Source organism: Cibotium barometz, chromosome 26 (genome assembly GCF_041138505.1).
Source record: "Cibotium barometz isolate CiBa-2024 chromosome 26, ASM4113850v1, whole genome shotgun sequence".
NCBI classification, from domain to species: Eukaryota; Viridiplantae; Streptophyta; class Polypodiopsida; order Cyatheales; family Cibotiaceae; genus Cibotium; species Cibotium barometz.
Genome location: NC_141071.1, coordinates 4271339 through 4297412, shown reverse-complemented (window position 1 = coordinate 4297412; position 26074 = coordinate 4271339).

The following is a 26074-nucleotide window of genomic DNA, read 5'->3' as shown; positions in this document are numbered from 1 at the left end:
ACAGGAGAGAGGAGAGATACAAATATCTCATTATTTTTTAGTTTAAAACTCCTCCACGCATGTGAAATAGGCGCCTCCTTCATGAGGGGAGATCCCCACACTAAGGTGTAAAAAACGCATCATCTCCTCTAAATATCTCTTCTTTTTTAACTAATAAACCTTGTCCTTAGTCAACTCTTCATCTTATGTGAGGATTTACTCATTTTTGGGGGATTTTTTTTTATTCTTCAATTTATATCCTCCCTACATTTGGATTAATCTTATTGGTCCATAGGAACCTTAATTGGAGCATAATTCAAAAATTTCTTAAAAATCTGGACCCTTAGGCTAAGGTCCTTAATACCTATTTTTAATTAATTCTAATTGCACATTGAAAAGTTCTTTTTGAATTTCTGTTTCAGGGGATTTTAGACACTAGGAGGATTTTTATATTCAAAAATATCTCAATTTTGAATTACCTCCCTCTAGATATTTTCTCTCTCCAGGCTAAAATAGGGTAAAACAGGATCTTTCTTTTATTTCAGAGAGGAGAATAATTATAAGATCAGAAGGGGAGGTTCTTACACCACCTCAAAAGCTAGAGGGAGAAATCTTACATCCTACCCCACTTAAAAAAATGAGATGTCCTCATCTCGCAAAATTAGAGGACAACTCTTTCCCTTAAGATCTAACTAAATCTGGGGTTCCTTATAGTGTGGTGAACCCAATAGAATCCTGGGATAAAGATCCCTTATATAGAACTCATCATCATCAGATAACAATTCACTCAGATTATATCATTCGAATCTTTATCACAATAATGGTCCATTAGACCGAAATTTCCATCTGAACAGTCCTCCATGTGAATTTTAATTATACAGATTTTTAAGTTGTCATCCTTAACTTAATCCACTGGGTCAAGTGTTAACAGTAGTAATCTTTCAGCACAATCCACTAATCTCATAGTGATTTGCTGAAGTCATTATTGTCATTCCAGTTACGAACATCATCATAGGGACTCGCCCCATTCATCCTCATTGTGGTTTCGCTCAACTTATTACATTTCAATCAAAATTCAGGAATCATCATTTTTCAATCAGAATCCAAATCAACTCATCAGTTCTCAACCAAAATTTAAAAATCATATCAACCACACTAGAATTCATCATCTAGATAGCATTTATGCTTATAATTTCAAGGTCTTAGATTTACTCATATATACTGCCAGTAAAGAGCTGTAATAAAACCCTCGGTATATACGGGTAGTCACGGTCCTTGGAACTATAAGGTAAATACCATCATGTCTAGGCCTCAACCAAGTCGGGGATTCCATATAATTATGGTACTTCCATTCGAAGACCCAATTACTAATTTATGAATTTTAGTCTGAATATCAATTTGTATGAATTTCATCACACAATTACAACCTTTTACTGCTACTTCATAAATTTTTGACATTTTTGGCTTCTCGGTTGATCCACTTTAGCCAATTTGCTCTGATACCACCTGAAAGATCCCTGTCTCCACCGTGCAATGAATTCATGGGTGCTAGTAGCAAAAGTAGCACTTCTTACGTGGGCCAGGGTCCCTCACTCGGGGCCTCGCCCACGGATATCCGGACAAGAGACTAATCCCTCGGTTCTTCCAAAACCGAACCCGAAAAGACTTCCCTCGCCCGGAAAGCACGGGTGATTCCTCCAGGATAATTTTACTCTAATGTAGTCAAAAGCCTTACCTAATTGAACTGATCTGACCGAACCCGTAAGTCCTATAGTTAGATCAAGAAAAAGATTGCACTTGGATCATAGAGACCAACGCTTTTTTCCTTATTGAGAGGCACAGCCGTTGATTCTTTTCCATAGAATAATTTTTATCCAAGATTTACTTCATCTATCGTACCATAACAGAATTGAGTCTCATTTTAGGGATCCATCAGTCCAGCCTAACCCCATCCAATCCCATGGGTTAGCCAACCACCTAACCAGTGTAGTGATGGGATCCAATTAGAAATTTGGTTAGGTTTTGTCCTGGGTACCAGGGAAAAGAGTTCCTAGGCCCCCTAGCTCGATATTCATGCAAACTTAAAACTAGTCACACCACTTACACACCCAATTTGAAGTTGCCATTTTCAAAGATTCAGCTGTCTTTAAAACAATCATTTAATGAAATCATAGAGTCACTGATCATAATCCTCAAAATCTCTGATTGAATCCTTAATTCCAATCATTCCTTCATTGATGTACCTATGGCATCATTGGCAACCAGAACGCTCACCACTTGTCCACTCAGGGGCCTTTTAGATGTTTCCTAGCTCATAGGACTCGGTAATATATCACATATCAAAATGGAATCTCCATTGAAGATCAGCAATCAACCAACAGATCCATATAAAAGAGCCATGGACTCATCCGTTGAGGACCAGCAAGTTCAATCAACCAGATCCATGCCCAAATTCAGAAAACAAGTCTTACTCCCTTTTCCAATATCTTCCTCAATGCATGCGTGGGTATCGTTGGCGACCCAGAGCCCAAGCACCGTATGGTCAGCACCCTCTAGTCCTTCACAGGTGACCTAGCGCTTCACTCATAGGCCGCTTCCTTGGTCCCTCATCCACCATACCGGAAGCTCACCATTTTAATCGAACTGAGGCTGGTCAAGACCTCGGCCGACCTTGCTATGCGAGACGTCCTCCAATGACTCTCCGTCTCAGCTGTTTGCAACTTTAACAGATTAGGTCTCCACGACCTCATTCACAAGACGGTTAAAATGCTTCCCCAGCATTCTTGACATAAAATAGTCATTTAAAAACATGTCATAAATACAGTTTCTATAACGAACTCTCGTCTTTCCATATTGTTCCACATTAGTCCTCATTTATTTCATATGTATTCCCATTCTTATCATATCATTTTCCATCTCATCACATCTTTTCTCATTTATCCGCATTAGATCTCATCCACTCGCATCTACCCATATCCACATCTCATCACATCATATTCGTTCACATCACACATCACATCACATTCATTCATATCCATCACATTTATTCGTTCATATCCACCACATACATTCTCATAACCATCCCATCACATACATTCTATCCACATTATCTCACATCACTTCTATCCACATCATATCTCATTCATACACATCTCATCTCATTCATCCACATCCATCTAGTCGTTCACAGGTACGACTTCTCACATCTATCTATACATTCATATCTATCACTTAACATCCACATATATTCATGACACATCACATCTCTTTACATCACATCACATTCTTTCACATACACATCTATATCCATTCTTTCACATACATCCACATCCGTTCTTTCACATACTCATTCACATCCATTCTTCACATACACATTCACATCACATTCTTTCACATACACATCCACATCCATTCTTTCACATACATGTCCACATCCATTCTATCACATACATCCACATCCATTCTTCACATATACATCCACATCCATTCTTCACTTATACATCCACATCCATTCTTCACTTATACATTCACATCCATTTTCATCACATATCATCCACTCCTCATATCCCATATCATTCATTTACATTTTGATTCACATGACCACATCCCATCCATTCATTCACATCCATCTAATTCACATCACATCCCATCCATCTAATTCACATCACATCTCATCACATCTATTCACCTCACACCTCATCACCTCTATTCACATCACATCCATCCATCCATTCATTTACATCTATCTGATTCTCATCACATCTATTCACCTCACATCTCCTTACCTCTATTCACATCACATCTATCCATCCATTCATTCACATGTATCTGATTCTCATCACATCTATTCACCTCACATCTCATTACCTCTATTCACATCACATCCATCCATCCATTCATTCACATCTATCTGATTCTTATCACATCTATTCACCTCACATCTCATCACCTCTATTCACATCACATCCATCCATAGAATTTAAACATAAAATTTAAGAGAATTCTAATTTTTGATATAAAGATTCTTTACGCATCTATTTATGCATAAAAGTCAACTTCATAACACTTTTATAAAATTCCTTTTATGCATAAATTCAAATTTAAGGTAAATAACATTTTTGAAATAAAATTAAATCCTTTATGCATCTTTCTATGCATAAAATCAATTTTAATGAATAAGAAAACCATAGATTTAAAATTAAAAGTAAGAAGAATTTAGCTTACATAAAGTTTGTAAGCTTTCCTTTGGCTTGAGGGATTGAGGGTTCTACTCTTGTTTGGATCAAGAGTGGCCACCAATTTTTTTTAGGATTAAGTCAAATACAATTGAATTATCAAGAAAATTCAATGTAATTGGCTCTCTCTGGGTAGGAGTAGAGTAACAGTGCATAAACATTATTAACCTTTTACAAAGGGGGAGGCTTCTATTTATAGGAAAAAGTGAGCGTCTAACCAAGCAAACTGATTCTAGAATTTTCGAGATCAGTTTGGTCAATTTTTGACCATTTTTGGGTCAGTTTAGCTTACTTTTTGGATCTAGTTGAAACAGGAGAGAGGAGAGAAAAAAATATCTCATTAATTTTGAGTTTAAAACTCCTCCACACATGTGAAATAGGTGCCTCCTTCATGAGGGGAGATCCCCACACTGAGGTGTCAAAAATGCATCATTTCTTCTAATTATCTTTTCTTTTTTAACTAATAAACTTTGTCCTTAGTCAACTCTTCATCTTATGTGAGCATTTACTCATTTTTGAAGGATTTTCTTTTATTATTCAATTTATATCCTCCCTACATTTGGATTAATCTTATTGGTCCATAGGAACCTTAATTGGAGCATAATTCAAAAATTTGTGAAAATTTGGACCCTTAGTCTAAGGTCCTTTATACCTATTTTTAATTGATTCCAATTGCACATTGGAAATTTCTTTTTGAATTTTTGTTTCAAGGGAAACCATTTTAAACACTAGGAGGATTTTTATATTCAAAAATATCTCAATTTTGAATTACCTCCCTCTAGACATTTTCTCTCTCCAAGCAAAATAGGGTAAAACAAGATCTTTCTTTTATTTCAGAGGGAAATAATTGTAAGATCAGAAGGGGAGGTTCTTACACCTGCACACCTCAAAATCTGGAGGGAGGTTCTTACACCTGCACACCTCAAAATTTGGAGGGAGGAATCTTACAGCACGCATGGAGTACAAAGGAAGCTCAAAAAGGAAAATGTGGTACCATCGTAGATAGACTTAAGCTGTAGAACAAGAAGCAGCGCATCGTCCACCATGTCAACCAAGAAGATTAGCAAATGGGATTCCACAATAGCTGGAAAGAATGATTCTAGAACAATTAAGGAATTAGGAAGAAGATCACTAGGAAGCAAACAAGATTCCATAACAAGCAGGAGAGACTGATTTCGGAACCACTGAGGAATCGGGAATAAGACCATCAGGAACCACCAAACAAGAGACAGGAAGCTCAAGAAGGGGAAGAACTGGAAGCTGTGGTGGGTAGGATGTCCCTCTCAAATACCCAAAATTCAAAGGCAAAGATGTGGACCCATATGCCCACATCTTTGCCGTTGAAACCACGTTCCAAGAAAAAAGAGCTTTGTTGGAATAAAAGACATAGTATTTTGCCTACAACGTGGTAGCAAAGCCACCAACTGGTATGCCCAATTTAGAGCATTTCCAGACATTTTGAAGAAGGCTTTCCTGAAAAGATTTAGGAAAGACAATTAGCAATGCGAATGTGCCTAGACCAACCCAACCATCCCGCTCAGCCACACGCTATGTGCCATCATAAGGTAGCCAAACCACTGAGCTACAAATTTTCCCATATTTGTACATGTATGTTTGTGTGCACATACACTCACACACACATACTCACATGTATGTTTGTGTGCACATACACTCACACACACATACTCACATGTGTGTTTATGTGCACATACGCTCATACACATAGATAAAAATTATAATCTATATATACCCATATCCCCCACTAGCACATGTGTATATACACAGCCTCTCATTAATTTATTATACATAAATCTTCTAGTCTTGCACCAATTCTATCATATACCCACATCACCTATGTTTGTATCTCCATTGGAGTGATAATAACACTAGTCTTGTAAAAAAAAACCACTTTGGTGGCATTTGGAGCCTTTTCTTAAAAATTCATAACAGACATCTCATAAATAGCTCTTAGTATGTTAATATAGTCACTTAATAGTTGTTGAAAAAAAAATAGTTGACCATTTTTGGAGACTCCTACACAATTAATTATGTTGCAAGCATTGTGGCAAATTTTTGCTTTTTGTAAAATTTTCAATCTTCACATAGAAATCAATCCTAAAATATTTTAACCATAATCATTTTCACATAAAAAAATCCTCTTATGTCTATGTAATCATCTGGGCATTACACTTTCTCACTTGTACTTTGCCAATTTTTAATGGTATATTCTCAAAAGTGAGTGGTATTTTCACGTGGGAAGCCACTTTTGTGGCTATTTCTCTTCATTTTGGTCATCACACTACTAAACATGCATGAAGCAAATGACTATAAACATTTTTTGTTCACAAAAGTGAGTGGTATTTTCATGTGGGAAGCCACTTTTGTGGCTATTTCTCTTCATTTTGGTCATCACACTACTAAACATGCATGAACCAAATGACTATGATACTCATTTTTCAAATTGTTTAGACATTTTGAGAGTTAAAAAAAATCATGTAAAAATGTGGTAAAAAATACTTGATCATATAAAAAATATCTTTGATCACAACTGCAACTAGTAGCAATTCAAAAAGAACCATACATTGCATAAATGGGCTAAGATAAATTTCTCAGTATATAAAAGTCATGAATAAGAATGAATATCCAAGTCATAGGAAAAAATATATATAAAAACTCTTCAATCTTCATGGCAATATTGAAGACATGCAAAATACTACGATAAAGCAAACCATCAAAAAAACACATAAACAAGGATATAAGCATGGTTATCAAAAAGTGAAACTAAATTACATATAGGAAGATGAGTTGAGAATCTCACAATGGAAATCTAACAAGTAGCAAATTTCATTGTGATACAAGGAACTCTTATTAGCATAGCACACTATCCTAGAGCAATAAATTTTTGCACAATTACATTTGTGATTGGCAAAGGTGAAGATCACGTTACCATTAAAAGTTGATCAACAAAGACCACATCATCCTTCTGAGGGGGTGATGTTCATGCTTAAATGCCACTCCACTAAATCAAGCCAAAGTACCAAAGTAGATGGTCACATATGCCAACCTATCATAGAGAAGCACCATTACAGGACTGTCAGGCCCAATGAAGTATATTGAAGAACAAAACATAAACCTAATTGAAAGAAAAGATTAAAATTGTGAGAGTATAATGCTTACCCAAAAAAATAGGGTTGTTGAAGCAATCAATCATTACATAGTCCGCAAGCATGAGCTCCTTTTGTGGAAGTGCACAAAGCATTCATGTGGACATATATGTTTGTCGCATTCTATGCATTTCAATTTCATACATTTTATATGCCACTTTCTCTCAACAGGTGCAAGACCTGGGGGTCGACTATGTAAACACTACCTATAGCACGTGCGTTCAAGGAGTATTTAAAAATACCCTTAATAAAGTTTTGTATATTAAATATACCCCTTATGTATGGATTTTGGTAATAAAACTAATCCTTATGTATGGAAATTTTCACTTTTTCACTTAAAAAACCCCTTATGTTTGTAAATATGTAAGTCTATTTGAGAAAAAACCCCTTTTTTTAAACACACGTGCTATCTTACATATTCTTTAGTGGAACCCCCAAGGTGCAAGAGCATTTCGAACCTTCTTTTCTTCCATCCATCTTTTGGCACATACCACACACTATTTGTTACTAGGTCCTATGCACTTCATGCACACATGATTTTGTAAATTGTCAATGCCATTACCACTTCCATTTATTGCTCTATTGATATATTGCATGCCATATATGTTATCAACCAAACTCTCCTATAAGTTCACAAGGAACTCATGGTGTGACACCTTTCCATGCCAATTCTTAAATATGATAAACGCATTGATATATGTACACTGTAACAGAATGAGGGTGTAGAAGGGTAGGGAGATGTTAGGCCCATTTTGCTGCTAAAATGCTGCTATTTTTGCTACGACAGGATTGCTGCAGTAAAATTTTGCTGATATTTTGTCGCTATTTCAGCTACTTAGCACGAAGTTACTACGTGATATAAAAATCTAGGGCAGACTGGGGAGTCTACACAGGACTCCCCAGTCTACTCTAGCTCTTATGTTTATTAAAACAGAGTCACAGTTTTGTGATATAAACATAAACATGGACAATACATAGACTGAGAAGAGTGCAAGTGAGCCCAAAATGTATTATGTTTTGTGAATTGTTGGGCCTTTAGCCATATATACAAAAAATATATCAAAGAACAGGTGGCTAATCAAAATCCTCATTGGATTCTGAGTGCTCATCATCATTGTCTTCGTCCTCCTCTTCATCACTTCCTCCTATCGCTTCATGTTCGAAATCTGGATCTTCCTCTTCCTCTTCCCCTTCATCCTACATACATGCCATCAAGTGCAAGATAAGTGTAATACAATAGAAGACAATTAGATATAGATAAGAGAAGGGTTGTTTCACTACTTACCTCATCTTCTTGAGTCCCCAAAATAGACTCATCCAAGTATATGCCTCGCGTCCTCATCCATGCCCATAATTGTAGATGGGGGGCTCTGTAGCCATAGTTGTACTCCTCCTTTGTTGAGACACCCCCAACAACCTCCCTCTACAAAAAAGAAAAATTAAGAAAATATATGTTTACTCTCCTATTAGAGAGTAAAAGGTTTATTCTTCTCTCCATCCACTCCTTCAAGAAGCAAAGGCTAGCATGTGGGATGGGTAACTCCACTTTGATCACATCGATGACATATTTCTTTGAGAGCTTGTCTTGTGCTTTCCAAATTTTAAAGGCATTCGTGAACTCTATGTTAGCAAGTACATGCATGCGGTTCATGACTTACTTCCCTCATACATCCATCATGAGGGCACCATCAACATCCACGTTGTATGGTAGGGTACGTGGATCAAATGGTGGAATCAGTCTCGTGGGGGCTGGCTCATATAATGAGCGGATGAAGAGCCCCCCCAACTGGAGAGATGCATCAAGAGACCTAGTGCTTCTTTTGCCAAAGCAAAAGCAGCCTGCTCCCCCCCACTAGCACGTCTACTAGCCCCCAAAATTCCCTACTACATAGTTGTTGTGGTCAAGAGACGGATGTGAGGAAGTGGAGGTTGGGTCTTATCGAGGTAGGTGTAGGCTCATCACAGCCTTACTCTGATGGGCCTGCACCACTTGGACCTATGCCCTTGGACTTGCACCTATCAAAGGAGTGGACTGCCCCCTCGAGTAGCCATGTGGGGTAGATTGCCATGTTGAAGATTGCAAAGGAGTGGACTACATAAAGGGTTAACTTTGTGCATGTGAAAAGGTTTTATTAAACCATACCTATGTCTGAGTGAACTGTGACCAAGACGCATGCTACCCATATCGTTCATTGATGATAAAGAGTACATTTGTGATGTTGGGTCCTGCAATGGGTTGATCAACAGTGCCTATATATACAACCCAACCCAAATACATGCATAAGAGTCAATTTTGTGAAGCATAAAACATTTATAAATAGGATCTATGCATAAAGCTCTATGCCTAGAGCCTACCCATAGAGCCTATGCATAGGCTTTATACATGGAGCTTGCAAGAGCCTTATGCATAAATCCCTACGCATAGAGACTTATGCATAGAGCTTTATACATTGAGCTTGCAAGAGCCTTATGTATAAATCCCTACGCATAGAGACTTATGCATAGAGCCTTATGCATAGAGCCATGTTCATAGGCTTTATGCATAGAGGCCTATGCATATAGCATAGGCTTTATGTATAGAACTTCCAAGAGAGCAGCCTATGCATAGAGCCTTATACATAAAGCTCTACACATAGAGCCTACACATAGAGCTCTACACATAGAGCCTACACATAGAGCCTACACATAGAGCCTAAAGCTCTGCATATAGCATAGGCTTTATGTATAGAACTTCCAAGAGAGCAGCCTATGCATAGAGCCTTATACATAAAGCTCTACACATAGAGCCTACACATAGAGCCTTATGCATAAATCTCAAGCATAGAGCCTAAAGCCTATGCATAGAAGCTTTATGCATAGAGACTACATATAGAAGCTTTATGCATATAGAGATTACAAGAGCCTATGCATAAAGCTCTACGTATAGAGCCTTATGCATAAAGCCTACGCATAGAGCATTATGTATAAAGCCTATGCATAGAAGCTCTATGCATAGAGCCTACGCAGAGAAGATTTATACAAAGAGATTGCAAGAATCTATGCATAGAGGTAAACCTAAGCTAAACCTAAACCCAGCACCCAAGGGTGCAATAAAGGAAAAACATGCATAAGCAATCAAAAGAAGAAGAGAGATTATTGCTTTTTTGTGAAGCCGAAAGAGAGGATTAGTGCAAGAGCTGAAAAATAAAAGAGGCAACAAAATAAGAATGAGAATGGTTAAAGCTTAAACAAAAGAGGCAACATGTGATATTAGAACATTATTGAGATCTTCTACAATACTGCTTAGACAAGCAAGGTCTGGACAGTGCCCCTTTTGTATGATAACTTACGAAGACTTTCCACATGCTCCCCACTATTAAAGAAGCCAAAGGTAACTTCTCTTTTACAAGAGAAGTAAGTTCTCTTTTACAAGAGAAGGATAGTGAAACGATCGAGGACTCCCCCTTCGCTATAACCACCTCCTCAAGGTCAACCACTCCTAACTTGACTTAACCAACATTCTAGATGGCCTACAATAATGCCCCATATCTCTATGCATAAGCCTCATGCATAAAGCTTTATGTATAAGCTTCCATAAGGCTTAAGCTATAAGCCTTATACAATATGGTTAACCCTAAACCTGACACCCAAGGCTTAAGCTTCCATAAGGTTTAAGCTATAAGCCTTATACAATATGGTTAACCCTAAACCTGACACCCAAGGGTGAAATAAACATGAGGTTAAGGCATGAATCTTCTCTTTAATTCACTAACTAAGCAATATTGCATATTTGGTATTCTCATATATGTATGATAAATAGTACACATGATTACTATGTATGTAGGTACATATCCTTAAAGGAGATAGATCTTACATCCATTGAGATAGCTCATCTCTCAATGCTTTTGAGGCAGTGTGTATGATTGAGGACACCTTTCTTAGAACAATTCTCACTAGTCAATTGCATCTTGTGGTGCATTTGGTTGATGAAGTGGCGCTTTATGGTGTTGTTCATGTTCGATGGATGTTTTTCCTTAAAAGGTTCATGAAAACCTTAAAGGAGTTTGTGAGAAAAAGAGAAAGGCTAGAAGAAATCATGCTAGAGGGATGGTTGATATAAGTGTATCTTGTGAATATCTCAAAACATCTCTCTCTTGCATAGATCCTTCCATGCCATGATTGTGGAGCAATGAGGAGGATGACCGACTAATACTAATGTGCCACAAGGAAAAGGAAGGGAAAGAATACTGGATGAAGTATTACGCCAAAAGGTGAATAAATTCTACATTCTAAATAGTCCCGTCATGGATAAGTGGATTGGGAGATACAAGGATGCAATCAATAGATGAAAGGATGAGAGAAGAGATTTCAGAAGAGAAAATATATGTTTGCCATTCCCGCCAGGCTTGGAACCTCTACCAAATGTGATCAATATAGAATGGCTTCACATGGCAATATCTATGGTATCGAAAAATGAAGAGATGATCATAAGAGAAGAGCATGAGTATGCAAGAGAATGTGACTCTCAATAGGTACATTCTTCATATCTGTCTCATGCTTTGATCATTATATACCTTGTTTAATGCACTATACTAAATGTCATGCTTTTTTTAAATGTTAGTACAAACTATATAATGCAATATGGTTAGAGGGAAGGCACTTTCGCACAGAGCATGTAGATTCTAAAAGAAACACATTTGATTGTGGTATAATGGTAACTTTTGAGTAAGAAAGTTGAGCCAATAGACATGATCCCAATGTCATAGAGGACAATCTTGAGTCTTGTGAAACTATTCAAGATATTCTTGAGGTTGGGTTTAGAGCATTTAGTCTATTCATCTTTGATGTCAAACGGTTCAACATGATATACAAAGGTGATCAAGCAACTGTGAAGAAACATCCAAATGGGTTCTTTCAAATTCATTCCACCAAGTTTTGGAATGATAAGAAAGATACTTTTGTACTACCTCAACACTGTCACAACAGGTTAGTAACCTAACCAATCCCAACAATAAATCTTGATGTAGTATAATAAAAGTGTAACCCCTTCACTTTATGGTATTAGGTTGTGTTTCATGCCGATCGATTGATCCAAAGTGGTGGTATGTTATACAAGTTTTTTCTCATTCAAAACATATCTTTTAAGATCAAGATATTGAGGCCAAATCTCTGGATGAGGTGCAAGTACTACCTCAAATCGGATCATTGGAAGAAGATGACGGATGAAGAAAACATTTTGGAGGAAAGCAATCAAGATCATGAGGAACATTAATCTGAAGAACATGATATCAATTATAGCAATGCTTCATTGAATAATGATAGTGATATTGATATGGAAACCCATCTTTTCATTGAGCTTCCATTAAATATAGACATTGATGAAGTAACACATATGGATTTATTACAAGATGGGATAGATTCATGATCTTCACATTGTTTTCCTTCTCAAAAGTTTTCAACTATCTTTATTTTTTTCTCAAAACAAAGCTCTAAGGGTTGTGATGGATGGTTTTTTAAAACTATAATAATTTTATGTGTGTATGTGACATGTATAACTTAAATTCAGCACTCAACAACTCTCTGAAATTTTATGTAGTGAAATTTTGTTGCTATTTTTGCTGCCCAGTAGTAAAATTACAGTATAACAGCTATGCTCACTGCCTAGTAGGCGAAATTTCACTGCTGGGCGTAGCAGCAAAACAACAGCAAAAAGTGCTCTGCTAAGCAATAAAACTTCACCACTAAGTAGCAAGATTTCACCATAGGGCAGTGACTTAATTCCTGAGTCGATATTCCAACAAAATAAACACTGCTAGAGCGCTGCTAAAAAACGATGCCATGTCCCCAACGTGGTGTTGTGACAGCATTAAGAAATTCCCAAAATTCTTTGTAGTCAAAAGGTCGACATTTTTGCACTCAACATGTGGACTCTAAGAGAATCACACACTACAACAAAAGCAAGCAATAGCGGCACTTATTTACAGTGTTTTACGTTACGTCGCACTATAAGCACCGATATAACCGTCGCTCTATAAGCGACACTATAAGCACCGTTGGGCATCGTTTATATATAAGCGACACCTAGTAGTGGTCGATAAATAACTTTTCAAACCTGCACAGTATCGCCAACGCATTTCTTTTTCTCCCCAAAATATTTCCTCCACTCCTTTCTTTGAAGGACTACACCGGCTCCATCTACTCCATCAATCTACCTCTATCCCATGGATTTGTATTTCCTTTCTCTTCCTCTTCCACTTTCTCTATTCATCACTACATGGCTATGGTGTGATCTAATCAAGGTATTCTTCTCTTATGCTTAACTCTAATCATTAATAGAGTACATAATGAGATTAGGATTAAAGTTTAAAGTATTAACCTTCTTTTCGCTTCTTCTCCTTCTCCTCTTTGTGAGCATGCTTAATATGTGTTGGTCTTTTCTATGTCTCTTATTTTTTGTTAGTAGAGTTCATTAGATGTGTTACTAATCACTTTTTTTAATTTAATACTTTGTAGGTCTTGCACTAATCCTTTCCTTCAGCTTGACAATAAAGAGGTAAGCCCTCTTTTTTTGTATTTGGTCATGTAATCTCTATGTTTGTTTCACCCTTGGGTAGCAGGTTTAGGTTTAGCTTAGTATATAAAGCTTAATGCATAGAGCTTAAAGCTTATACATAAAGCTTTATGCATAGAGCTTAAAGCATTAATAGAGTTCTATGCATAAGGCTTAATGCATGCTTTAAGCTTATGCCTAATCTAGGATTTGAGACTTACCGGTTGTTTCTCTTGTATGCTTGCTTGTATAACTAGTTATATTAATAGTTTCTTATAAATAGAAACTTTGCTTATCTTAATGCTTTTTTGTGGCTAGATTTAGAGTTTCTTCTCCAAAGAAGATGAACCACGTACAAGACCTTCTCACAAGCATAAGAGGTAAGTCCCTTCACCTTGCTCTCTTGAATGCTTAAGTAGTTGTGTAAGATTCCTCCCTCTAGCTTTTGAGGTGTAAAGGTATAAGAACCTCCCCTTCTGTTCTTGTAGTTATTCCCCTCTCTGAAATAGAAGAAAGATCTTGTTTTACCCTATTTTAGACTAGAGAGAGAAAATGTCTAGAGAGAGATAATCCAAAAATGAAATATCTTTGGATACAAAAATCCTCCTAGTGTCTAAAATGGATTTCCCTGAAACAGAAGTTCAAAATAAACTTTTCAATGTGCACTGGGAATTAATTAAAAATGGTATAAGGGACCTTAGCCTAAAAGTCTACATTTTTAAAAAAATTAGATTATGGTCCAATTAAGGTTCCAATGGGCCAATTGGATTACTCCAAGTGTTGGGATGAGATAAATCCAAAATAATAAAAGCAAATATCCAAAAATGAGTAAATGCTCACATAAGATGAAGAGTTGACTGAGTACAAGGCTTTTTACTTAAAAATTATGAGATATTACTAAAAAATGAGATATTTTAGAATAATGATGCATTTTTGACACCTTGGTAAGGAAAGGGGGACTCTTGAGGTGCCTCTTTCACATGTGTGGAACGGTTTTTAATTCAAAAAATTTGTGATATTTTTATCTCTCCTCTCTCCTGGATCAAACCAAATCAAAAAGGGAGCCAAACTAGTCCAAATTGAGTCAAATTGAACCTGGAAAATTCTAGAACCTAGTTGGATTTGGTTAGTGGCCTCCCTCACCTATAAATAGACCCTCAGTCATTTGTAATAAAATAATGGAGCTATACCATGCCAGTATTATATTAAAATAATCATATTTATCCCTTAAATTTTTCTCTCTCTTGGGAGCTTGGAGCTCTCTCTCTCTCTACAACAACTCTTGGAGTTGCTCTTGTCCTCTTGGTGGACCAATTAATTGGTCAGGGGCTTCACTGCAATTAGAGAATCAAGCCAAACTTGGAGGTAAAATTAATTTCTATGGTTCTTTTCAATTTTCTCAATGACTTTCTTCTTCTCAACTCCTCTCGAGCTTCAGAAGCTTTCAAAATAATTGTTTTAATTCAAATCAAGCTTTCCCTAAAAATTGTAATGTTTAATTAAGAGAAAGTTAATCTTTATGCTTAATTGTAATGCTTTCTTTAAGTAAATCTCTATCTAAAAGAATAGCCATCTTTATGGCTAAATCCCTTGGAAAAGGATGCTTCTCAATGATAGCCTCTTAATTGAAAGCTAAACTCTAGGCTTGATAAGCTAGAGATTAAGAAAATGGTATTTTCATGATTTTGTGCTATTAAAATAATGGTAAATTCTTTTAGATTATTTATGAGTAGTTGAAAACTACTCTAATTCATTCTCAATGAGAAATGGATTATCCTAACAATTTGGGAAAAGAGAAATGTTGAAATTAGCTTAATCTAGTGGGATAATCATAGTTATGTTTAATTTTATGGTTAAAATTATGATTTAAATTCATCATTTGAATTTAAGCATAAAAGAGGAACTACTATCATATTTTCATTACAAGCTTTTATTCTTTAGAAAAAAATTGAGAATTATCAGTAATAGCAGTGAAGCTGTGGCAAAATTTTTAAAAAATAATACATATCTTATTTTTATGCATAATGCTAAAAGAGGACTTCCTACCATTAATTGATTATGAGAAAAGAGTAATTTTTGGTAAATTTATTTTTATGCAAAAAGAGGAATTCCCATGATAATTGAGATCCAAGAAATTAAATGGTAAAAGAGAAATTTTTGGCATAATTCAAAAGTGGAATTCTGAGCATTATTAATTTTATTGGGAAATATAGATAGAATTGATTTTTGTAGATCCCATGAATCTTTTACTCGAAAAGAAGAATATTGAATATATTTTAATTGAGAAATTTGAGAAAGAATATGAAAATATCCATCGAGAAAACTTGGATAATTCTTATTCAAAAAAGGAAATTTAGAATCCCTGGGAGGATCTAGGATCCAATGAGTAAACGGAAGGTTAGAATTAGTTCTCATTAACGATGTTTAAGGAATGAAAATACAATATGTAAATGAATGTGATGGGATGTAAATGGTGCGATGTGATTAGATGAGATGTGAATGTGATAAGAGGAGATGCGAATGTGATGTGAGGAGATGTGAGTGGATGTGATGAGATGTGATGTGATGTAAATGGATGTGGATGTGAATGTGATAAGAGGAGATGCGAATGTGATGTGAGGAGATGTGAGTGGATGTGATGAGATGTGATGTGATGTAAATGGATGTGGATGTGAATGTGAGGAGATGTGATGTGACGTAAATGGATGTGGATGTGAATGTAATAAGATAGATGTGAATGAGATCCCTTGAAGAGACTAGGCTGGGATCGTTGTAGGGCTTTACGAATGTCCGGATCTAACTCTTCATCATCGGTAAGAGGATCCGGCTGCCTCCCACGGGCCGCACGTCTCATGATTCTGACAAAACGATATTTTTGTCAACTTAACTTTGTCATCGGATTCATGACTATTTAATTTTTAAGATATATTTGTTAAAATAATAAATAATAATTCTTGAAAACAAGATTCACTCTCATAATTCTATTAACCAATATTCACAACCACGAAAACAATTTCCATCATAATTCTTGAAAACAAGATTCACTCTCATAATTCTATTAACCAATATTCACAACCACGAAAACAATTTGGAATCTTTTGCAAAACATCATTTATTATCAAAAGTTTTTGATATATACATAGACCGTCACAGCTCCAAAAGTCATCGCCTCAATCGCGTACGCATGCCACATCATCACTTTTGAAACCATTTCTCGAGGAGCTTCACTATCCTATGTTAAAACCCTATCATGTTATATACCATTGGAAAGATCTTGAAAAGTATATTCTAGATCTACCAACTCCGAAACATTTGGGAATAATGTGCTCAAATTTCACCGTGGCCCCATTTTTTAGAGAGAGAAAGAGCATGAAACTCCTTAGTGGGCCCCAAAATGAGGTCATAATTTTCCTAATGTCCATCGTCGGTACCTTGTTTTTCTCTTGCCAAGTGATAACTTTTTGCTTCCCCCAGAGAGGGAGGTGGTCTTGCTTGGATACAATTGGATTAAGGGATTTGGGTTGTCTTCTCACTCACATATAGCAAACACAGTAATAGAAGCATTAGGATTATGTAGGATTATGAAAGAGAGGAGATTATAACTCCCAATCTTGTAGTACTACCAAATTGACATGCAGATGGGAAGGAGACCATGTGGTCATTGTTGTAGGCCCCAAAGAATACTGATATAGCAGAGCAATCCATTGCAAACACAAGCTCTGAATGTACACTTAGCAAAGCTAGAAGCGTGATTAGCTCAAAAACGTTAGAGAGATAAAATGTAAAATGAAGAAAAAGAAGAATCTCAAAATGAAGAATAGAATGAAAAAAATAATGTAATATTAACACACTTAATTTAAAGAAAACCTCTTCAACATTTATGCCATTGACAATGATCTAATAATACATTAAAATTTTGTATGTATCAATATAAAATAGAAAGGTAACTGTTGTTGAATATTTAAAAACTAGTAAAGAATATTCAACATTAATTCAAATATATTATGTATTTAATGAACAATTTTAAACATTTAATGAAGAATATTTGGCATTTAATATAGAACAACAAGATAAAGGGAGAGAGACAACAAGATAGAAGGAAAGAGGAGGGGGAGGGAAGGAGTAAGGGGAAAGGGGAGTAAGGCGCCCATATGTCCCCCCTCCCCTTCTTCCCACTTAATGTTTAAATTTGGAAGCACATTTGATAAGGTAAACAAACAATTATTTAGAGGATCCCCTTTTATAGCATTCTCTATAATTTCAAGCTTCAAGGGTCCCCTTTAAATTATTGTAGATGTGTAAGGGTTTGCAGGGAAGGTAATTTTTTGAAGTTGAAAGTGTTCTTACAGCAACTTAAAGATGATTGGGAGAACACACTCAAAAGTACCATGATATTTATGCATTCATTGTGTTTGAGCATCTTTGTGCAGCTTCCTCTTGCATTTTTTAATCAGAAGCTCTTTTGAAGTTCACTTTGAAGCAATTTTTTGACCAAGCAATAGGAGTTGCCTTTAATCTCTCTCTCTCTCACGTGCGCGCCTCCACACATCCACATACCCACATATTGCTTTGTCACTATAAAGGCTTCCAAAGTCCGTGGCTTCTGAGCCCTGCCTACACACTTATCTTCGTGTTCAAAAATATTCCGAGGAACACACCCGCACACAATTATTAGAAAATGTGTAGTGTCATTTTAATATTTTTTTCAAAAGAATTAACTTGTTAAGAGGGGCAGATGGGCACCGGCGCCCAACCACCCCCTTTCATAGCGTGTCCCCCCTTGAAATATCCTTGACCTCATGTTTCCTTCTCACCTAGCGAGAGTGCAGCACGTGAGCTTATCGTGTCCCATGGTGGAGGAATTAATATTTTTTCAAAGGGATTAAATTGTTGAGAGGCACCCCACTATACCCCCTTTTACTTTGCCCACCGACCCTTGTGCGGCGGCCATGGCCATCCCTACGTTCCAACTCTGTAGTGCCATTTTAATATTGTTTTCCAAAAACAATAAATTGTCGAGAGGCGCACTGTCATCTACAGGTTGGAGTAAATTTTTTGGTCGTTGAGACGAGGGGGGAGGGGGTTTTTGGCGTATGCGCCCCCATTCCCCCCGGCCACCCCCTTTCATAGCTCTTCCCCCCTTGAAATAGAACATGAGCTCTAGCACTCATGCTTCTTCATCTCCTTGCATTTAGTCCAAGGGTATTTCATATCAAGGTTTCTCTCAAGGCTTTCACCCACACGCTTCTTGCTCTTCTATGGTTTCTCATGCTCTCTTGTTGCTACATCTTCTCTTTCACATAGTATGTGCTTGAGTACATTTGTGTGATTTTCCCATGTGGATTCTTGTGTGTACTTGCTTGTTGGATTGGTGAGTATGTATTCTATTGCATGCTTGCTTGCTTTGATCTGTTGAGAGTATGTTCACATAATGCTATGCTTGTGTGGATTAAGGATGTATGTGTAGCCTAAAGAGGTTCATTAAGCTCTTAGAATGCCATTGTTTTGAAACTTATCCTTCTCTTGTGTTCCATGTGTGGGATTCTCTTTTTTGGCAACGATTAGGAGTTAGGCATAGCTTGTTTCCTATTGTGAAGGATTTCTCACCATGACTCTATTGTGAGGGAACGCGTAACTATTCTACACGAGAAGGAATTGGATGAATAGTCTCTAATTTTTTTAATTAGCTCCATTGGATTAAGATCTTGTAAGTAGCAATAAGTACATGTGTGCCTTTGAATATAGTAGGAAGCAAAACAAACAAAAACCCCTTGATTCAGTTGAGCAATGCTCTCACACACAATAATACATAACCCTCTCCTGAAGAACTCATAAATACATAAAAATCCATAAACATTATTCGTTTTTAAGTTCACAAGCGTGCTAATCCCATGCTTAACTATTTCTTTTGTTGATGTACAAAGGATTAGGTATGTCAGAGCTTTTGTCAAGCACTTGTACTCGTTGGCTAGTTGCTCCTTTCCTATCCTTTACCTAATAAAAATTTGAATAAGTCATTAATTTGTCATAGATTTCATCAATGATGAAAAAAATCAAATTTTAAGTTTTGGTTTATTTTTTGATGTTCAGCAAACAGTATGGCTTTTTAAAGAGGAGATCACGTGAATCTTGTTCACAACAACAATGTACATGTTGGTTTTGATATCGTATTGCAAAGAAGCTGGACGACATAGAGTTCATGGTGTTCTTTTGCCTAAAACACATGTAGGCATTTCTATCAATGCTTGTGAAGAAACACGTACCCCTACCATTCCCAATAGAGAGCGGTGAAATTGCATATCTTTATGAGACAATCAAATCCATCATTATTTGGCCTACGAAACATTTGGTAAGAGAAGTATTCTGTTCTTATGATTTTTTAAATCTATCTTGCTTTGTCAATCTGTGACATTCTGTGGTACATTGTTATGTAGGTATAAATGAAGAAAGATGACGCTACACAAGAGGTCCAGGGTTGGGAAAAGACTCAACTATTGAGAAAGTCATGAGGGTTTTCAAATGGAAGCAAGTCTCTTTGAGAAGTATTGCTTCTCACAAACACCAAGAGAAGAAGCGTGTGGTTCTTGACGATGAGGAAGATTAGATCCCATCAAGTACATGAGAACAAAAAAAGAAGCCAAAGAGGCAAAGGGGAAAAGAGCATGGAAAATCTTCACCTATCCAGAGGACAAAAAGGACAGAAGAGATTGCCCAAAACACATTGGAGCAGGATATTGGAGCAGGATGAAGAGGAAGAAGTAGAGGTGATTGTAGAAAATGAAGAGGAGGCAGAGGAAGGAGTAAGAGAAGATATGTTCAAAGTAACATATTCTATCAGGCTTCATTTGAATATATTTATAGAACACAATAGAAAGTGAAGAGGAGGACAAGGTGGAGGTAGTAGAGGAGTAAGAGAAGATATGTTCAAAGTGACATATTTTACTAGGCTTCGTTTGAATCTATTTATAGAACACAATAGAGAGACTTATGGTAAGCCTTTTACCTCATTCATTGTTGGGATTGTACTTTGTTCATGAAATGAAAGGTAATAGAAATTGCACACTTCTTATACTCATACATGTTACAAAGTCCACTCCCATGCCTCATGTCTCTCTTTGTCGTTTAGTGAGAAACCCTTACATAAGATGGGTTCAAAATAGATATCGAAACTCAGTTATGAGTTTTTAAATTATGGATATATGAGGGACAGGGCAAAGTTTATATGCTTGTTAAAGTCATCGAAGTTGCCTATGAGAGACATAATAACAAAAGTTGACAAGGCACCTTGGGATGCCATATGGCACAAGGAAAATGAGGACTTTGAGAGCCTCATCAAAGATATGGAGTGGTCAATCCTCTCAAAGAAGGTGTTCTACATTTGGGATAGAAACCATTGGGGTTGGTTGCATGGATGGAGGAGATAAATAGAGGTATGTGTTTAAATCAATAAATTATCTAAATGTTCTTGAAATTTGTGAACAATGAATATCCTAAGGTTTTGAAGTTTAAAATTTAGCCTTCTCACAACATTCAAACATAAAGATGACTACTACTCAGTTGTGGACATGGTTCCCTTGGAGTTCAAGAAGGAGGTAGAGGGGGAGGTGCTCTCTCTTGTTGCTAGACTCAATAGGTATGTATGTTTTAAGCATGCCATGTATCTCTACATATAAACATTTTTGGTGATTCAATATTAATAATTTTGCTTCGTTAGGATGAATAAGGTTGGATATGTTCCTTCCTCTCCCATTAACAAGATTGTGCTGCTCCAATAAGGAAACAATACTTCAACAAGATTTAGAGTTGAATAAAACATGGAATGAGAAGTGCTTTGAGACCCAAATAAGAGTTGGTCAACCATCCTGGTATAATTGCCCGCTTGGTGTACTCTCACAAATAGTGTTCCAAGTAACCACAATATAATCATAAAAACTCCACTACCTTCTCAACGGTTTGATTCATATATAAACTCATGCATGCGTATATCAAATCGTGTTCCTCGATGAGTACTTGGTAACAACAAGAGAAATTGAGATATTGAAAGATCACCTGTCTCGAAATAAATATGAGGAATGGTGGAGGTCTGCATACTACAAGCCTGATCCAAAGCTAAGGAAAACTAATCGGAGATATGTGGTGATCACTAACCTTGAACAAGGAGAAGAGTTCTTCAAGTATAATGTACTAAAATCTTTATAGCGTTTAGTCCCATAAATAAACCCTAAATTTTATTTTCTTTCTCTTTATAGCGTTTAGTCCCATAAATAAACCCTAAATTTTATTTTCTTTCTCTTTTTGTAAAGATTACTATCTCAAATGAACTGGTAAGAGAAGCTTGCTTGCTTGAACGAGGAGAGGCTATACAACTTAGCTTCTTCGACCTTGCCACCTTCCGAGAAGACAAATGTGTTAGGCACGCACATAGGCTTGTGTCTTTTAGAGTCCCTAAGTGTAAGTTATTGTTATTGAATGTGACGTCAATATGAATAATTGATAATTTTTATTGAATTTCATTTAATGCATGACGGCTAGAACAATGCAATTTCATGATTGATTGTGGAGGGAGGTGATGTGGCATCAAATAGTGGAGTACGGATGTCTATTGGTCAAGACATATAGAAGACACGTACATGGTAGCCATGCCAACGAGCTTTGCTATGGAGACCTTCAAGTTGAAACACCAATTCAGAGAGAATTTGTTTTAGGAGTGTGCACTGAAGGTTAGACCAAACGAGAGCATTGACTCTCATTCGGATGTCAAGCTTGTAGCAATAAGATGTGTTGACAAGTGCGATTCCTAGTACCTTAACATAGGTAGCATTAAATTGATTACGTTATTGGTTAGATGAATAATGTTTTAAAACTATTCTTTCACAAATGGATACAAAGCTGCATTACAAGTAAAACCATTCCACACTCGCCATCAATTTTAAAGGAATGGTGTGACACCCTGAGCATGTGAACACTATGTATTCACAAGCAGAAAGGCGAGATATGTGGTCGTCTACAATATAAAGAAGCTATCCACTCTTCCTTGACTTCCATAAAGATCACTTTTCAAAAGAGGAGAAGAAGTTATATGCTTATGAATTGAGGACAAGGACAAAACAAGTAAAAATTTTAATGTAGTCTTCTTACATAAGTGTTCTTCATACACAAGGTTGTTGACCCACTAATATAGCATAACATTGATGCTTAGAGAGCAAGTATTTGAAGCAAGAAGGGAAAAGGTAAAGAAATACCTATTAAGAAATGTGGTGCCATGAGCAAAAAGTTGGGGCAAGGTATGAGTAGAGGACCAAGATCAAGAGCATGCAACCACATCACACTTGGGTATTATCCCACATGAGCATATTTGTAAGAGGTGCACCGTCCTCATATCAAAGGGGTCATTTTCAAGAAATAAATACAAGCTACTCTCAAGCCTTTATAAGGGTACAAGTTCCCATCTCGTAACCTAATTGTGCTTGAGTCAAGCTTGATTAAATCTTTAGGATCGTTATCATATTGTTAATTAGGCTACACCCACTGTAGGATTACCATAGCCATGCATGCTTAAGGTGTCATGTTCAATATTTTGACATGCTATCAGGGACCTCTCTCTCCCCTTGAGATTCTCATTAATACTTCTCTAGCAGTATTTTTCACTAATCACATCATTAGGAGACTTAATCTCACCTTATCCTCTTCTTCTCCTTTGTGGCTGGAAATTGAAAGGCTTGGCATTGCCAATTCTCTTCATCGTTTTGAAAACCTCTTTAGTCACATATTTCTCTCACTTAGGTGCCCAAATCCACCAAAAGAAATTAAAAATTTCTCCTCCTGCTGCCCACGAATCGCGTAGATGCGCTGACTGATCTTTTCCACCATTAGTCACGTAACTCCAAATAGGGCTAAACCCTTTTAGCCAAGCCTTAGCTATGCTCCGAGCTCCAAACATACCAAATCTTGAGCTATTTGGTTTAGCGGTCACTCCAGGAGGAAAAATACCAGTCTGTCTCGCTAGCAAATAGGTAAAAATCTATCGTTTTTCAATGTTTTAAGCTAATTTGTCTACCCAAGTCCTTGATCCTCATTAAGTTCAACCTTGTGTAAAAATCCCCTTCAATTTATACTTCCACAAGCTCAATTGAAGGCTTCAAGTTTCAGCTCTCTTAATCACTTTGATTAGAACTTAATCACTATTATTAGCAGTCAATTAGCAAAAATAGAGCTTAATTAAAGATAAAATGAAAAACTAGAGTATTATTCCACTGTGGGAAACCCTCTCTTGTATCACATCCATCTCATCCACTTGCATTGCTCAATTTCAGTGATTTTTTCACCGCATTTAGTCCATTTTTAGCAAATAGTTTGCATTTTAATCACTTGCATCAGCTTGAAATCATCGTTGCAAGAAAATCCAGAGCATATTGCCAATCTTGTACGAGATTAGACACTGCTATTGAAGCCCAAACAAGCTCTTTAATAAGACCTTCTCATCATGACATCATCTAGCATTACATCACATGTCGAGAGGTTCACAGGGGAAGAGTTTCATACCTAGGCCACCTAAAATAAGTACCTCCTCATGCATAAAAAGCTATGGAAGATAGTTAAGAAAAATGTTCCTATTTCACCAAATTATGAATGTATAGAAAAGGATGAATAAGCATTGTCGCTTATATCGCGGGCTACACTTGGGCACTAATCTTATCCATCACATTGACTCCCAAGATCATGCCAAGGATGCATGGGATGCATTGAATTTAGTATTTGGAGCCAACGCAAAGAACCAAGAAATCCATCTTGAAATTGAGTTCTATGGGTTGAGTATGGGTTACAAATGAGATTCAACAGTGAGTCAATTCATAAGTAAAATGAAAAGCATCATGACACAACTTGATGGCATAAATGCTAAAATAGGAGAAAAATATGCACTACCTACAATCCTAAAAAACATGTATAAGGAATAAAATGCACTTGTGACCCCTTTGAAAAATTTACCAGATCCAACCTCTTTTCTAATTGAGAAGAAAAAGGAGAGAAAGCAAGAAAGCACAATCATTGAGCAAGCATTCCTCAATAAAATCACTATGAAGTGTCACCACTTTGGAAGAAAATAACATTTCCAAAACGAATGTAGGGGCTGAAACACAAGTCTAAATGTCGACATTACAACAAGCTTGGGCACAAGGAAGAAGAATGGAGACTAAAGAACCAAGAGGCCAACTACGTGGAGGCTTCATCAAACAAAGAGAAGATCTCCAATGAGCATGTCTTACAAAAAACCAAATCTACATCGACAACCCTCACCACCTTAACCCATGATTGTAAAAGGTCACCAATGAGTAAACCTAGTTCTTTGTATTGTTTTTTTTAATGAGACCTAACTACATGAGAGTAGCAATTTATGGACCCAAGGGGGTGATGACATTTTGTATCACCACACTTGACCACCTTAAGTAGCATGTTGCACTAAGGGGAAGTGATGGATCTTTTGTAAAACCTCATGTAAGATTCCTCCCTCCAACTTTTGAGGTGTGCAGGTGTAAGAACCTCTCCTTCTAATCTTATAATTATTCTCCTCTCTGAAATAAAAGAAATATCCTGTTTTACCCTGTTTTGGTCTAGAGAGAGAAAATATCTAGAGAGAGATAATTTAAAATTGAGATATTTTTAGATATAAAAATTCTCCTAGTGTTTAAAATGATTTTTTCTGAAATAAAAATTCAAAAAGAACTTTCCAATGTGCAATTAGAATTAATTGAAAATAGGTAAAAAGGACCTTATCCTGAGGGTCCACATTTTCTGAAAATTTTGGATTAAGGTTCCTATGGACCATTAAGATTAATCCAAATGTAGGGAGGAGATAAATTTAAGAATAAAAGAAAATTTTTCAAAAATGAGTAAATGCTCACATAAGATGAAGAGTTGACTAAGGACAAGGTTTATTAGTTAAAAAAGAAGAGATATTTAGAGGAAATGATGCATTTTTGACACCTCAGTGTGGGGAGTTCCCCTCATAAAGGAGGCACCTATTTCACATGTGTGGATGAGTTTTAAACTCACAAATAATGAGATATTTTCATCTCTCCTCTCTCCTGTTTCAACTAGATCCAAAAAATAAGCTAAATTGACCTAAAAATGGTCAAAACGTGACCAAACTGATCTGAAAAATTCTAGAA